The following is a 15,913-nucleotide window of genomic DNA, read 5'->3' as shown; positions in this document are numbered from 1 at the left end:
CTTCTCAACTAGAGCAGCCCATCAGGTCAGCAGTTCTCTCAGCTGATTATAAGAAAGCAAAAGCAATTTTGTATGACATTTTTTCACATTTATATATATACCCATTCACCAGCTATAATGAACAGAAGCGATTATTTGATTTGTTGAAATGACTGAGGAGAATTCGGAATTTTTAAGTGGAGAGGCAAATTCTGAGTCTTTGGTACTTTTATTGGGCAGCTCTTTAGATTCTGTTTAAAAGGATAACCCATACCTGATGTAGTTGCTGCCTTGTGGCCCTTAGCCTTGATCACCAAGGTAACACAAAGGAGCCGAACAACTGGCAAATCTAGCCATCCAAGAATTCCCTCAGCATGAAGCAACACTGTATTACATAGCTGCCAGGACTGTGAGTGTATTTGGGCCTGGCTGGAGCTAGGCTATAGATGGAGCACTATGAGCTCTGGAAATTCCAAGCTGGTGTAATGTTTCCTCATCTTACTGTGGAACAAAACATCTCTGTGTTTTCTCTTTGTCCAGTCCATGCAGGTCAACGTTAGGATGATGAATATTAAATATTTGAAGCAATGCTTTCAGCAAAGAGTTTGATAACAAGCTCTAGGGTTGCCAGGCATTTGGTTTTCGACTAGAACCCCTAGTTGAAAGGGATCCTGGTGACCTTAGTCAGCAAAGCTGAACAGGCCATTAAAAGTCTGGTTGACAGGGCTTAAGGAAGATTCCCTGCCTGCCCTGGCTCTACACAGCTCTTGGAAGCAGCTGGCATATCCCTGTGCCCCCTGGCATTGCTCCCACCAACAGCACTGGCTGGGAGCCATAGCCAATCACAGAATACTAGCCCTGAAGGGGACCTCAAGAGGTCATCAAGTCCAGTCCCCCGCCCTCATGGCAGGATCAATGAAGCTGTAGGGGTGGTGCTTGCAGACGTTGGCAGTGAGCAGAGCCCTACTGCACCACTGACTAGGAGCCACCTGAGATAAGTGCTGCAGTGCCCTTCCACATCCCAACCTTCTACCCCAACTCAGAAAACCCTCCTGCATACCAGAGCCTGCACCCATGCTCCAGCCCTGAGCCCCTCCTGGGGCCTTCATCCCTGGGGCTTCCCATACCTCATACCCAAGCCTCCTGCCCCAGCCCTGAGCCCCATCCTTCACAATAAATCTCTGATCCCTGGCCTCACCCCAGAGCCCAGCCTACAGTCAGTCGGCACCTCCTCTCTCCTACTAACCCCCTGCCCCAGCCCAGTGAATGTGAGCAAGGAGATGAGGGAGAGTGAGTGATAGCGGGGATGGGGGCAGGATGGAATGAGTGGGGGCAGAGGAGCAGGGCCTCAGGGAGTTCAGTTTTTGTGTTAGTAGAAAGTTAGCAAAGAAATATGTTCATGTAAAACTTTCAACGAATCTTGGATGAGGAATTAAGGTGTGGAAATTGTCATTTGTTTGCAGATACTCCCCACACACAGCAAAGGACTAAATGCAATGGATAATAGTGTCTGAAATAATTCCTCCAGCGCTAGCGGTATAGGAAATACCTAAATGTTTCTTGTCACCTAGAAGAGGGCAAGCCGTGATATCTCAGATGACAATGGAAAAAGCTGTATAACAAGTCAGTGTTTTAGCAACCCAATTGGAAAACATAGTATGTTTGAGCATTGCCTATAATTGTGTAGCAGAAATAGCTCTCTCCATCCCTGCCAGTCCAAATACCTTCTCAAGAGCAAGGTGGAATGCCATTTCCATTCTTTCAAAATTGGGTCATACTTTCTTTCATATGTCTAATGAAAATGAATACAAAATAGCCTAGGGCGTGTAAGAGAAACACCTATTTTTAGGTAGGCTGTTTATGGAATGCTATGTACTGAATTTCTATTTTTTCAACTCCTTCTGCATCCTTATTTCTTAAAGGATTGTCTCGGAATGAAATATATTTAGCTACAAACCTGAATCAAAGCTAAACCATTAGCCCTGAGTATTCTAATCACAATTTGTGTCCATGAACTTTGTAAGATCCCTAAAAGGTGTAGTACAGTGGCTTCTAATCCTTGCTGTGATATCACTCCTCCAAGGTCTTGGTAGATGGGTGGAAACCTGCCCCACCCTCTCCTTTTTTGGCCCTTTTTGCCATGTCTCAGCACAGTTGCCACAATTCTGTTTTTCAGTCCCATCTCTTTTCTCTTCCTTTCTGCCTCTGTTCCCTCTACTGTTTATCATTCTCACCTGTTTTTCCTTTCTGTGTTTAAAACAGTCACAATTAAAAAAAAAACCTGTTATTGCTCTTGTTTTAACTTCCTCCTCTCAGTTTCCTTCTTAGCAAGAAGCTGCATAGTATTTGGGTATGAGCAATGTTGTTCTTTGTCTCAGTTCACGAGCGTAAGATACCTGTACCTGCAGGGAACTGCCATTCTGACTTAGAGGAGAAAAGGAACAGTATTAATTGCTATTGATAATTGTTCAAGCTTACCTCTTCAAATAATTGCTCCAGCCAGGGGCGGATATAGGGCAGGGCGAATGGGGCGGCTGCCCCGGGCCCCGCGCTTCAGAAAACCCTGCGCATGTGCTGTGGTGCTGCTGCGCATGCGCATGCGCCATGGCAAAGTGGGGGCCCCACGGAATTACGCTGCCCGGGGCCCCGCAAAACTGTCATCTGCCCCTGGCTCCAGCCTCTTTATCTTAAGAGAGTTCTTAAAGAATATTAATAACACTTTACTGATACTTAAATAATGTCCCTTGGTGGTCATTAATAAAGCATTAATAAAGTTTTACTGGGCTACTCACAAAAGGAGAGATCCATTCTGACAAGCATAAGGGACTCATGTTTAAGAGAACAGAGATTTAGAGCCATATCTTGAGCTGGTGTAAACTAGGGTAACTTCACTGGCAATGCTGAATTACAGGAATGTAGAAATAGAGAGGAATATTATCCCTTTCTATGTATTCTCTGCGGAAGTCTCTACACTACGGGGTAAGGTCAAATTAAGAGATGCAACTTTACCTATGTTAATTGTGTAGCTTAAGTCAAAGTACCTTAATTCAACTTGTGGAGCTGTCCACACTGCTGGAAGTCGAAAGGAGCGCCCTCTCCCTTCGACTTCCCTTATTCCTCATGAAAACAGGACTACCAGCATCTATCAGAGTGCCCCTCTCCGTTCGAATTAGCTGTCTTCACTAGACGTGCTAATTCGAACCATGAGAGATCGATAGCGGCAGCTTCAGTCATTCTCTGTAGTGTTGATGTACCCTTACTTGTGAGTCTGCTTAAGAGTTGGCTCATGAACATGAAGTTCTTAAGATATACCAAGAGGACTAGTGGAAAATGTGCTGACCATTGAACAATGAACTGAAATGTGCTGTATATTTTATTTGTAATTGATGAAGTTAACTGTTACACTTTGAGGTCTCTTACATTGACTGATTACCTGAGTATCTGGCCATCAAGTGCCCCAGCAGAAGTACTGCTGGTCACTACACTTTTGTGGAGCCTTTTTATATCCTTTCCCCCACCTTTTGGTCCAGGGGAAGCACACTAGTTTGGTTATAGGAGAGCTTTCCTCTGTCATGAAGGAAGGGCTGGGATTTGTCCCTAAGTGCAAATTATTCTATTCACAAATCTTAAGCCCATATCAGTCCCATTGTACCTTGAAAATGAAATGATTAGCTATCTTGAAGAGATTTGTGGGGGAAGCAGCTAAAATATTGTAACCTATTTATACTAGTCTTTAGGATTTAATTTCTGACAATGCATTATGTATCCTTTGCTAATATCTACATGAGGGATACAGGGCTTTCAATCTGAACTCTAATAGCTGAATGTAAGAATAGATGCAATTCTAGAGTCACAGATGTTCAGTGAGCAAACCATGTCCACATCAGCTGTATTAGCTGCTAGGTACCAAAGAGATGGCTTGAAGTACAATATATAAGTTTCCCATTGGGCATAGCAGAGAAGATGGGTCCATTAAAGGAAAAGACAGTCTAAATCAACATCTCCCAGCGGGAATTAGACCCCAGCTTTCTATCCTCTGTAGTTTCTTTATTCTATCTAAGCTAATATCTACAATGCACACCACTCCACACTGATCTAATTAGAATGTTAACTGATGTAAAATTCTGACATAGCTAACAGAATGATACTGAAGTTTTAGTTGAATGGACAAATTAGCTTTGAATTTGCAGTCACAAAAGCTTTTATTATAGTTTTCTAGTTCTGCTGCTGGCATATTTGCATTTTGCTTAACAAATTATCTCCAGTCATTTGTCAGATATTATCAATCTCTTGTTAATAAATTAGGACAGCTTACATTAGGACTTTTTAAATACAACAATGTTCTTTATCATAGAAGGGCTTCCTCAGACATTGGCTCCAGAGCAACCCCATCCTTTTCTGGCTCTAGGAGTGAAAGGCAGGATTTGGGAACTGAGCACAGATTTTTCATGTGTAGAGAGAGCCTTTACACTTAGAGCATCATGCTGATCCAGTGACCTTGGGAAACAACACAGGCAGTGTGGTTCACTATCAGCAGAGCAATACACTGAGGCCATATCTACACTAGGAAGCTATTTCAAAATTAGCAAATTTGACTTAACTCCTGATTTAAAAAAAAAATTGAACTAGGGGTTCCACACAATGGGGAATTAGTCTGAGGGAGGCTCTGTTATTATGAATGTGCTACCTCAGACTTAAAGCCCCAGGAAGCACTGGGGAATAATTAGTTTGAATTACTCCGGGAAGTAGTTATTTTGAAACAGCTGCATTGGAGTGTCCACACTACTGTTCTTTCAAAATAACTATTTCAAAATTAGCGTTACTCCTGATGCAAAGCAGGAGTAAAGATTTTGAATTAAGTGGCCCATTATTTCAAAATAACGGGGTTGGTAGTGTGGACATTCTGCTTATAAATTTGACTTGAGGGGGGTTATTTTGAAATAAACTCCTAGTGTAGACCGGGGTTTAGTGTGTGAGTGACTATGTGAGTGTGTATCCTCCCACTGTGTGTTTACCTATCACCTCTGCTGGATAGAATAGGTAAGACGTTTTGGAGTTTGGGTGGTCATGTGATTAACCTGCTGATTGCAAGTTACAGAGTTTCTATGCCTTCCTGGTGCTTATTCAATTGGATGTATCTTTAATAGTATCTACTCATTATCGAGCTATTAGAAAAATGGAGACAAGCTGGGACCTTTTCTTCAGAGCAGAGGTTCTGTCTGTCTCTACCGCATTAGATCCCAGTCTTGCTTGTGTCAAAGGCAGAAAATGCAGGTTTGGGCCCAGCCTCCTGGGATACCACTCCCCAAATAGAATCAGAACTATTTAGGTAAGCCCCCTTTAACAATGAAAGGAAGATGTGCAATTATTTGATTGCTTTCCCAGGTAACAATTATTTACACTGGGCTTGACAGTAAATAAAAGTGATTTTATTAAGTACAAAGAGTAGGATTTAAGTGGTTGTAAGTGAAAACAGGCAGAGCAAAGGAGAATACAAATTTAAAATAACAGAAAATGCTTAGCTATTTCTAACACTAAAATCTCAGCACAAACTTACCCTAAAACTCACCTGATTTCAACTAAGCCTCCAAACCAGAGAAGATTCCTTTGCCTTGAGGTCTTTAGTTATCTATCACCATGCCAGCCAAAGACAAAGAAACTGCTAGCTTCCCGTTGTTTTATAGATTCCCTACTTTGGGTGGGAATTCTGTTTCTACATTCCACCCTTACACGGAAGATTACCTTGTCTGATCCTCACATTGGTGAGGTCACATGACTTCCTAGGATCAACCGTTGCTAAGACTTAAAGGACAAAAGGAGCTTTTTACAAATGACCAGACCTTGAGGGAAACACCCTTGAGGTGCATCTACACAGCTGGGCTAAACTTGAAATAAGCTATGCAACTTGAGCTATGTTAATTATGTAGCTTACGTTGAAATAGCTTATTTCAAATTTGGGCACATCCACACAGCACTTATTTCAAAATAGAGCACTCTTTCTCCAACTTTCCTTCCTCCTCATAAAATGAAGTTTACAGAAGTCAGAGTAAGAAGCCCGTTATTTCAAATTTATTTCCAAATAACGGACTTGCTGTGTAGAAGCGCAATACGTTATTTCAGAATAACATCCGCTATTCCAAAATAACGTTGCTGTGAAGCTGTGCCCTTGATAGCTTGCATTTGCACTTGTAAAACCAGAAACCATTCTACACTCCATATATCTAACTTTACACACAAGAATGATACATACACCAAAATAAGAAAGGCAGATCCAGCGGATTATAACATTAGTATGGACAGGTTACATGAGGTAATTTGTCCAAAGCATCTCTGAGTTATGCATATTTGTGTTCATAAATCCTATTCATAAAAAATGGGAAGGTTCATCACACCCTCCCTAACGCTGACTTCTCTGTGACTTATATGTGATGATATAGTTACTCAGACCTGCAACTTGGGCTTGTCTGCAACTGCACTCCCCCTGGCAGACTCCCCATGTACAATTCTTGCTGCTTCTTTCTTCATAATCACATTCGTTAGATTGGGCCTTTTCTCTCTGCCACGCAGCTACAACTGTCATCTGGACCATGCTCATTCCTTATCCTGAAAACTGAAGTCTCCTTTCTGGGTACACTAACACCCAACTCCACCCATTTGGTCCACACAAAATGCATAAATTTCACCTAACAATATGACCCCTGTACCCCTTCTCACTCTGAATCCCTCCATTGGTTCCTCTCTCTCAATGGCGTTAGGAAAACCTGCTTGTTCTGTCCTTCAAAGCCTCACATGACTCTGCCCATGCCTGCTTGCATCCTCTGCAAATGTTCAGATCTTAATAAATGTTATCGATGTGAGGCCACCCATGGAGCATGAAAAATCTGCACTCTGTATTAATTTCTGCGACTCCTCAATAGTGTTTGAATTTTTTGCTGACCTTTCACCTTGTACCACCCCATCCAGGCCTCTGTTCTAGGACAATTCCTAGTTCAATTGATTACTTCCCCAGCCATGCTATTTTAACAGCCTTATTGAAGTCTGTGTAAATTGTACCACAGGCATCACCCTTGTCTCTCATTGTCACTTCCTCAGAGATATGAATCAGACATTAACACCAGTTATCATTTAATGCAAGACACAAAGGAATATTTGCTTTCATCTAATACAAAGGACTACTATAACATTAATGTGATGTGGAGTTGCCAGCATGGTAATGTCCTTTCCCCTCTATTTGTCTTTGGTGTTAAAAGAGAGGTTAAGATGTTCATTAGGAATATGAAATGATCTGATGCTTTTGGTCTGCATGGAAATATTGAATTGAAGTCATCCTCCCTTCCAGCTTGTCTACACTTGGAAGAATGTCTGCATAGAGGTATCACCCCCAGATGACAGGCTGAAAAACTTACAAATGCCATTCTGGTGCATACTCACAAGTATTATTAACGCGCTGCGTTAGCATCTTAAAGCTCATCCAGAATTTGATGCATGGCTTCTCTCATTTTTCTATTTGCTCAAGAAAAGTGTGTGAGAATAAGAAAACATGGTCGCAGAAATATAGAGTAAAGAAAGGGGAAGTGAAATGCAGAGGAAGCTGGGGCTATGTCTAGAGTACACTGATCTATCGGAAAAAGGTACACAAATTGTGCTCTACAATTTGTGTACCTTTTTCCAATCTTTTTTTTGGAAGAGGCTTTTCTGAAATTTGGCCCGTCTATACTGGGCCAAATTTTGGAAAAGCCTCCTCTTTTGGAAGAGCACTTTGAAGGAGGAAGACAGGGCTTCTAAAAGAGTGTGACTGCTCTTCCGCAAAAAAAAGCAGACGAGCAGACGTGTTCCCTGGATGCAGTTTTTCCGGGATGCCTCTGGTGTAGACATAGCCTGAGGAATCTGAAAACAGAGGTAAAATTAACATGTAAAGATGTACGCCGAGCTGATGTTTAACAGTGGGTGAGGATCTTTCTGACCTCAGAACCTATAAGCTAAGTGCACCCTGTGAATCCCCCACTGTGTAAACTTAATTAGAAGTGAAGTAAAGAGAAAACCGAGGGAGTCTGGAGAAGAAACAAGCAGCAGAGAGGGACAAAGGGGAGAAGCATAGGGCAAGAAAAATAGAGAGACCAAGGAAGGGAGGAGAGTAGCACTATCAGAGGAAAAATGAAGATCACATCTCTCAATAAAAAAAAATCAAAGTGGTATTTCTGCTGATAATAAAAATGGTCTCTTCAATCAAAGTCAGTATAGCTCCATTGAAAGAACTGAGCTATTCTGGTTTTACAAAGATATTTCTGGGTACAGATTTAGGGACATGGGATTTAATTCTACCTCACTTTTATGAGGCTGCACAGGTCTATATGAGGGAAGATGCTGTAATTATGAAGCAATAGGCAGGGAGTAACAGGTAAAACAAATCAGAAAGGTAGACTGAAAAGGAGCAAGTAAACCTCCTGGTCTGGAAAGCTGTTACTGTTCTTGAGACATCAGTTCTGGCTATAAAAGAGCCACTGTTTCTGTACATGGTTTTTTGTTATATACTTGATGATACTTCAATATTTATTATCATCTCTTCATGATTTGATCTTCAGGTCAAATGTAGTAGCTGTTAAATTTCTGGAGGAGTTCATGAATGAAAGTGAATCAGAGATATATCCAGGAGAAAAGGTACAGGATAAATAAAGGTTATGGAATAAATAAAGCTTCTAAGTAATGATTCAGCACAAGGAAGACTTCCATTTTCACTATATTGTGTAATGAGAATTAACTTTCATTTTTGTTTTTAAAGGATCCTCTCCATAAATGAGTTAGAACCTGTGTGAGTGTGAATGTAGTGAACTATTCATTTAAATTAAAATTAAAAAGTGCTTTTTGTTCCTGTGTAAAAGATATTTATTAGCACTTTGTGACCTAAACAATCTGAAAACCCCTAGCTGCCAAATACTACTTGGAGATTGGTCCCCAAACTCTAAAACCAATTACCCCAAACTTTCCTTGAGTCAACAGAACCAACTTTACAAAATTAACCTCACTTGGGTACGCAGCTGGAGTGGTGCAGATTACAAATACTGTCAGGCTAGGAAAAGTGTTAAGGTTAAATGTCAGCCCCATTTTGTTGCTTTTTATCAAAAATAGTCATTGTTATTTCCAAAACTCTGTCAAATCATCCCAAATTAAGGGCTACTTCAGTAAAAAATAAAATATAAAGCAACCCCATTGTTATAGTTGGTGAACAAAATTTGAGGAAAGTTTCCAAGCAATATTATTATTATTCAGAATTGGGACTCCAATGTACTGGTGCTGTACAAATATGAAAGAGATCGTTCCTGTCCTGTGAGGCTTATTATCTAAAAACACTAACAGGAGAGGGATAGTGAGTGTGAGATGCACTATATGAACAAATGAGGGAGCTTTTTCAGTTACGCAGATTCCATTTTTTTGTAGGCGGAGTCAAAGAAGGGAGAAGGAAAAGCCAAGAAAAGAGAGGATCAGTCAAACCTAGTCCAGCTACAGACAAATCTGAGTTTTGTAGAAACCATAGAAGAAGGGAGGGATTTGAAGGAAGATAAAGTAGGGGCTGTGAGGATTTTTCCCATGCACAAGGTGGAGAGTAGAAGTACACTTGTATTTGATGTGGAGATGAAGCAGGAGCCAGGGTAGGATTCAAAGAGGAATTTGACACAATAAGAGTGATGAGTCAAGGAGATGATTCTAGCACCAGCATTCAGAATAGACATGAGGAGAGCAAGCTTTCAGAGACAGAAACATGTTTTTTTCTCTCATCTCAGGGGTGGGGAACCTTTTTTGGGTCAGAGGCCACACACTAGTGAGAAGCAAAAAACAAAAACAAAGAAAAAAATCAAACCCTTACTTATGTGGCCCCCAACTGAGAAGAAAGGCACTCCCCACATTCCCCTCAGGACACCAGCGCCTAGGAGGGCCCAGGCTAGTAGATTCTGTGCGCTCCAGCCCTGTGGGGGAGTGGGAGGCTGAAGCACCAGCATGGACTCCCAATGCTGGGAAGGGAAGCTCTGAGTTTTGGGGGCTAGATCCAGGCAAGCCAGGGGCTGCATCCAGCCCTCATGGGCTTTAGGTTCTGTACCCCTGTCTTATCTATTTGGTTTTGTCTTTACCTTTGGAGGCAGTATGGTCTAGGAGATTGGCTCAGGAGACCTACGTTTTATTTCTGGCTCAGCTACTGACAAGGCTTGGGCAAGTCATAGCATAGATCCATGCCTCAGTTTCCTCATCTGGAAAATGGAGACGTGATGCTTCCTTTGCAAAATACTATGAAATGTATGGATGACAAAGGCTATAGAAAAGCTAAGCATGATTTGCTGCATACATGAAAAGTTAGGAGAAGGAAAAGCAAGAGCAAAGAAAAGGAACTATCCTTTCACTGGTCAAAAATGCTGTCTAAACCTGAATGAAGCTCATTTAGGTCAGATGTTGCATGAGTGACGCTTGGCTGCTGCTTTGGATGTTGTGCCTGTTCAGGGATAGAGTATTTGTTTCCCTTTTCCAGGGCAGTTAATCTGATACCTTTAACCAGGTATCCATGTAAAAAGGGCCCCAGTGATAAATCATCTGCCTTAAATATTCCTGACAGGGACTGTTTTCAATGGTCCATAGCTTTAGTCAGTTAAGAGTTCATCTTCCTGGCTGCTGTGCAGATGAAGAGAATAATTGACAGAAGAAATATTCTAAAACAGGGGATATTAAGCAAGCCTGTAGATGACTGATGTCTCCTGTTCTCCCCATGGAGTTATCACTCGTTTGATTTAAGTTGACTTCCGTGACACTTTCACCCTTGAGAATTTCTCCACTTTTTTTGGCAGGGTTCTCTGTACTTTATTTGAAGTTTTGCAAAGAGCAGTGGAGGGAGGATATCCTGTTGCATTGTGGTGGCACTGTGAGGATCGGCTGGTATTCAGCAGTGTTTTTCAGGGGCAACACCTTTTTCTAGTGCTTTTTCACACACACAAAAAATCCTGAACAAAACTGGTTGAGAGAGAGAGAGAGAAAAGAGAGACCAATCTTGTTGAGAAAAAAAAAAAAAAAAAAGTCACTTCGCCTTTAAATTCCCATGATCCCCTGTCCCTGCTGGCCTTCCACCCGAGACAACCAGAAAATACTGGACATTTTACATTTTCTGTTTTTGGGTTTTTTTTTTTTACCAGACAGAAGGCACAATTACCGGACACCTGCCAACCCTATTTGCATGGGCTCCCTTATGGATTGAATTTAAGAGGTTTATTTTGACCCCTAAAATCCCCCAAATGGTTTGGGGCCTTCCTATCTGAGAGATCCCTCATTTCTCCTTGTGCTGCCCTGCCATAGCTGTGATTGGCAGAGATGTTTGAGCTGGCTTCCCCTTCCGTTTAAAGAAGAGGGCAGTACAGCATTCTTGATGAGGAGAATTCAGCTTTCGAACTATTCAGGATGCCTTGTAATCTGCATCTATTTGTGCAGATTGGTGTTAAGGTAGGATTTGAGGGAGCTGCTCTCTTGTGGGTGGAAGTAAAATGACCTGTTCTGTTGGCTGATTTATATTATTTCTATGGATAGAGTGCGTGGAGCACTGGACAAGTGCCCCTTTGTATTGGGGAGTACACATTGAAATAAGTAAATAAATGAACACTTTTGTGTTGGGCAGTAGATGGGTGGACCAATAAGGTGGACACCTGGCATCAACTAAAAAAACAAACAAACTAATCCATGAATAACAAAGGTTCAGAAAACAAAGGCTGGCCTACACCAATACCCCATGCTTTGGAGATGTTCAGCTTTACACACAAACTTTGTGACTTGTCTCTGCCAAATAAGTGCGCCATCTTGCCTCAGGCAAATGGCCAGGTTGACAGTGAAGTAATGTCAAGGTACTGCTCAAAGGCCTTGATGACCTGTGTGAAATGAGTTGTCGAACTTAATCCTATGACTTGTGGGTAAGTGTGCTCACAACAAACTGCAGCTAAGGAAACTGAGCATTTATGGACTGTTTCAGAAATGAAGCCAAGAGGCCAAATGCAAAGATTAATTTACCTTGCATCCATGGGGGGGGGGGGGGGGGAAGAGGAGGAGGGAGAGAGAGAAGGAGGGGAGAGTGGACTATAATCCCTCTACAGAAAGGTGCCACAACTTTGTTGCCAGAAGAAACAATGAAATAATCCACTCACATCTCCCTTAAATGCCCTCCATTGAGGCTAATGGCAATTGTTATAGATGATACAACATTAAGCCCCAATAGAGCTAGTCTTTTACTACACAAAGAAGCTCTGTGTTCCAAATGGTGGGTGCAGATCCACATAGACTCATGAAATTCATTTAGTAGATTTAACTTCACCAAATTGTATCCTTGTATGGAATTACTGTGTGATACGATACGTATCTGAAGCCAGCCATTTATTTATGAAAGGGCGAGGGAGCTAAAAAGGAACCCGGAGGATGACATCACAAAGCAACGAGGCCATGTGTTGGTGAACGAACGGAAAGTTTTCAAGGAAATGAATTTGAGCATGGGGCAGAGGGAAAAATTGAACTTAGTTCTTTGATTCACAGATTATGTCATAGACAACAGTGAAAGACATTGCTCTTGTTAGCTCACAGGGGAATGTGATTTGTCATTTTTTTCCAGTGTTACAATGTATTGCTGCTAATTTTTAAGATAGTGAGCAAGACATGCTATAGGTGGAACCACAAAAGCAAGTTATGTTGCTGGAAATGTGCTGAGATGCAAATGTTGGTGTGACACAGCTAGGTTGTCTGACCTCAATTGTAATTCTGATTTTAGTCATGGACATTGCTCATCTCAGTGATCAGTTTAAATCTTGTGGAAGGGAGGCACCTAAGAAAGGGTTGTTTTAAACTTTTATTCTGACCATGGCTACGTCTACATTGGCCCCTATTCCGTAATAGGGATGCTAATGTAGCACTTTGGAATAGGCAAATCCTCAGGGGATTTAAATATCCCTCGTGGGATTTGCATTTTCATGGCTGCCACTTTTTCCGGCTTGTAGATAAGCCAGAGAAAAGCGCCAGTCTGGACGCGATCCTCCGGAAAATAAGCTCTTTTCCGGAGGATCTCTTATTCCTACTTTCAAGTAGGATCTACTTTCAAGTAGGAATAAGAGATCCTCTGGAAAAGAGCTTATTTTCCGGAGGATCGCATCCAGACTGGTGCTTTTCTCTGGCTTATCTACAAGCTGGAAAAAAGCGGCAGCCATGAAAATGCAAATCCCGCGGGGGATATTTAAATCCCCCGCGGATTTGCCTATTCCAAAGTGCTACATTAGCATCCCTATTATGGAATAGGGGCCAATGTAGACGTAGCCTGTGTGTTTGTCAGGGCATGGCTACACCTCAGAGTTATTTCTAAATAACTCCTGTTATTTCAAAACAACAAGGTAAGCATTCACACAGCAAGCCCATTATTAAAAAAATAACGGGCTTGTTATTTTGAAATAATAACCCCTGAATTTATGAGGAATAATGCCAATTTCTCAGCTTAGTGTGGACACTCAGCTGCTGTTATTCCAAAATAACTACTCACAGAGTCATTCAAATTAATTACTCCCCAATACTTCCTGGGGCCCTAACTTGAGATAATTCATCCACATTAAGGGAGCCTCTCTGACTAATTTCAAGGCTTCCCGGTGGTATGGTAATAAAGATGTAGCCGTGTTAGTCTGGTCTTGCTGAAACAAAAGACAGGACTATGTAGCACTTTAAAGACTATAAACCATCTTGTTAGTCTTTAAAGTGCTGAATAGTCCTGTCTTTTGTCCCGGTGGTATGGACACTCTATTTCGAAATAGTTATTTCGGGAGTTATTATTTCAAAATACGTTATATTGAAATAACCTTATTATGTAGATATAGCCTCAGAGAATAGCAAGGCTATATCTCTTTAGCACAGTGTGCTGCTGACAAGATTAGAGGTGTATTAAGAGAACCTATCTTCTCTTGGATGTGAAATTATTATAGCAATCTGCTGCCACTTCATTTGCAGTGCACAGAATTGAAGACTCTGTCAGGAAATAATAATGTGTATGGATGAAGTATAAAATAATAAAAGCAATACTTAGCATATTATAGTTATTTAACACATAAGGACTCCAATTAATGAATGGGGCCTCAATACTGTTTCACATATGGGGAATCTGAGGTCCAGAAATGATCAGTTACCTGACAAAATCAAGATTCCAGACTCTCACAGTGCCCCTCCAACCACTTCCTCCTTATAAAGCACATGTCAACAACTTAATCTGTGTAAAAGGTGGGGTGGAATGATGCACATTTTAATACACAGCTGCACTAGAACCCTTATCTCCGGGTTTTCCAACAGTTTTGTTCAGATTTTAAGACCAAATGGCTAACTTTCTGGAAGTAGAAAACTGGGGAAAGACCAAAGAAAATGAGTTTACAAGGTCAGTGCAACTACCATATCATTTGGCTTCTAAATACCCCTTTGTTGTTTTTTTATTATTATTTTTGCTTTCCAGTTGTGGCTTTATTTATAAATGTTTTGAAGAGACAGTTGCTTAGATCACTGTTTCTCAAACTGTGCTCTGCGGAGCCCCAGGGAATCCGCGAGACATCCCCAGGAGTTCCGCGAGGTTGACAAACTGGAAACATTGACAGGTACAACACATACAATCAGTTGACCACTGGGGCTCCGCACATACAATCAGTGGACCAGTGGGGTGCTGCATAAATTTTTATGCATGTAAAGGGCTCCGGAGCCCCAAAAATTTGAGAACCACTGGCTTAGATAACTGCAGATGTCTTATGTCATATTCTTCAACTTAGTAAATAGTCCACATAATGTATCTAATTTCTACTGCAATATGATAAATTACAATCAATTTAATATATTCCAATGTATTTTAGGAAGAATAGTGTAGTTTCTGCAGAGACTATGTGGAGGGCTTAAAGCTGCTTCTTCCTGGTACAATGTCTGAATTGCTTGCCGCGCCAAACACAAGTTAAAAAATGCCTCCACATAAAACTGCCAACCTTTATCCTCCCTGTAAATTTGGCCAAGGACTAGTCTTATTTTAGGGCCCATCATCTGAAAGAAGTTTTAGAGTATGGTTGAAAAGAGCCATAACACTGCAATTTACAGCAGGGAACATACACCTGGACAATAAGCTTGGTGCATTGAGCTGCAAAATATGCTGCAGTGTACAGTATTGGCTTGTTTGTAATAAAACACCAGTGTTGTATATTTTATTGTCCTTTACTGCCATTTATTGGTTTTGTTTTCTGAAATGCACATTGTAAGCAAAAGTGAATAAAATCGTCTATTACATAGTACTTGTTAATGAAAAAAAAAGACCTGGCAAAAGAGGCATTACATGACATGCTAAAAACATACCCAAAAGGAAATGGTTGATCAACTGCTGGAAAGGGTTGATCAACTACTGCAAAAATATGGTGATTTTTTTGCTGTTATTAATGAGTTGTTACTGGGCAATCACCCATAATTTTAATAAATGTGAATAAAAATTTTAATTCATCTCAAAATGTAAATCAGAAGCATATTTTTTATTATTTGTCATTAATCATTCTCCTGTTTTAAAAGTTTTCGGTATCAAATGAGGGGAAAGGAAGAATACCATGTGACTCTAATCGATCACACAGCACTCTGATTAGCTCTAGCAGTGGGAGCGATCATCACATGCAGTTGTTTCAAAATGCTAAATCCTTTACCACAGAGGTGGGGAGTCTTTTTTTGGTCGGAGGCCTCTGACCCACAGAAAAATCAGTCGGGGACCACACACAAGTGAAAAGGAAAAACAGAAAACCAAAACTCACCGACTGGCTCCCAGTAAGCTCTGGGCGGTCCCCGGCAGTGGGACGAATCAGTACATACTCTCCAGCCCCACCAGAGGGGGTGCTGAGACTCAGAGACTTGACACAGGGAGGGAGCTCAAGAGCCGGCT

This window comes from Pelodiscus sinensis, chromosome 17 (assembly GCF_049634645.1).
Source record: "Pelodiscus sinensis isolate JC-2024 chromosome 17, ASM4963464v1, whole genome shotgun sequence".
Lineage (NCBI taxonomy): Eukaryota > Metazoa > Chordata > Testudines > Trionychidae > Pelodiscus > Pelodiscus sinensis.
Note: the sequence above shows the minus strand (reverse complement) of the source record.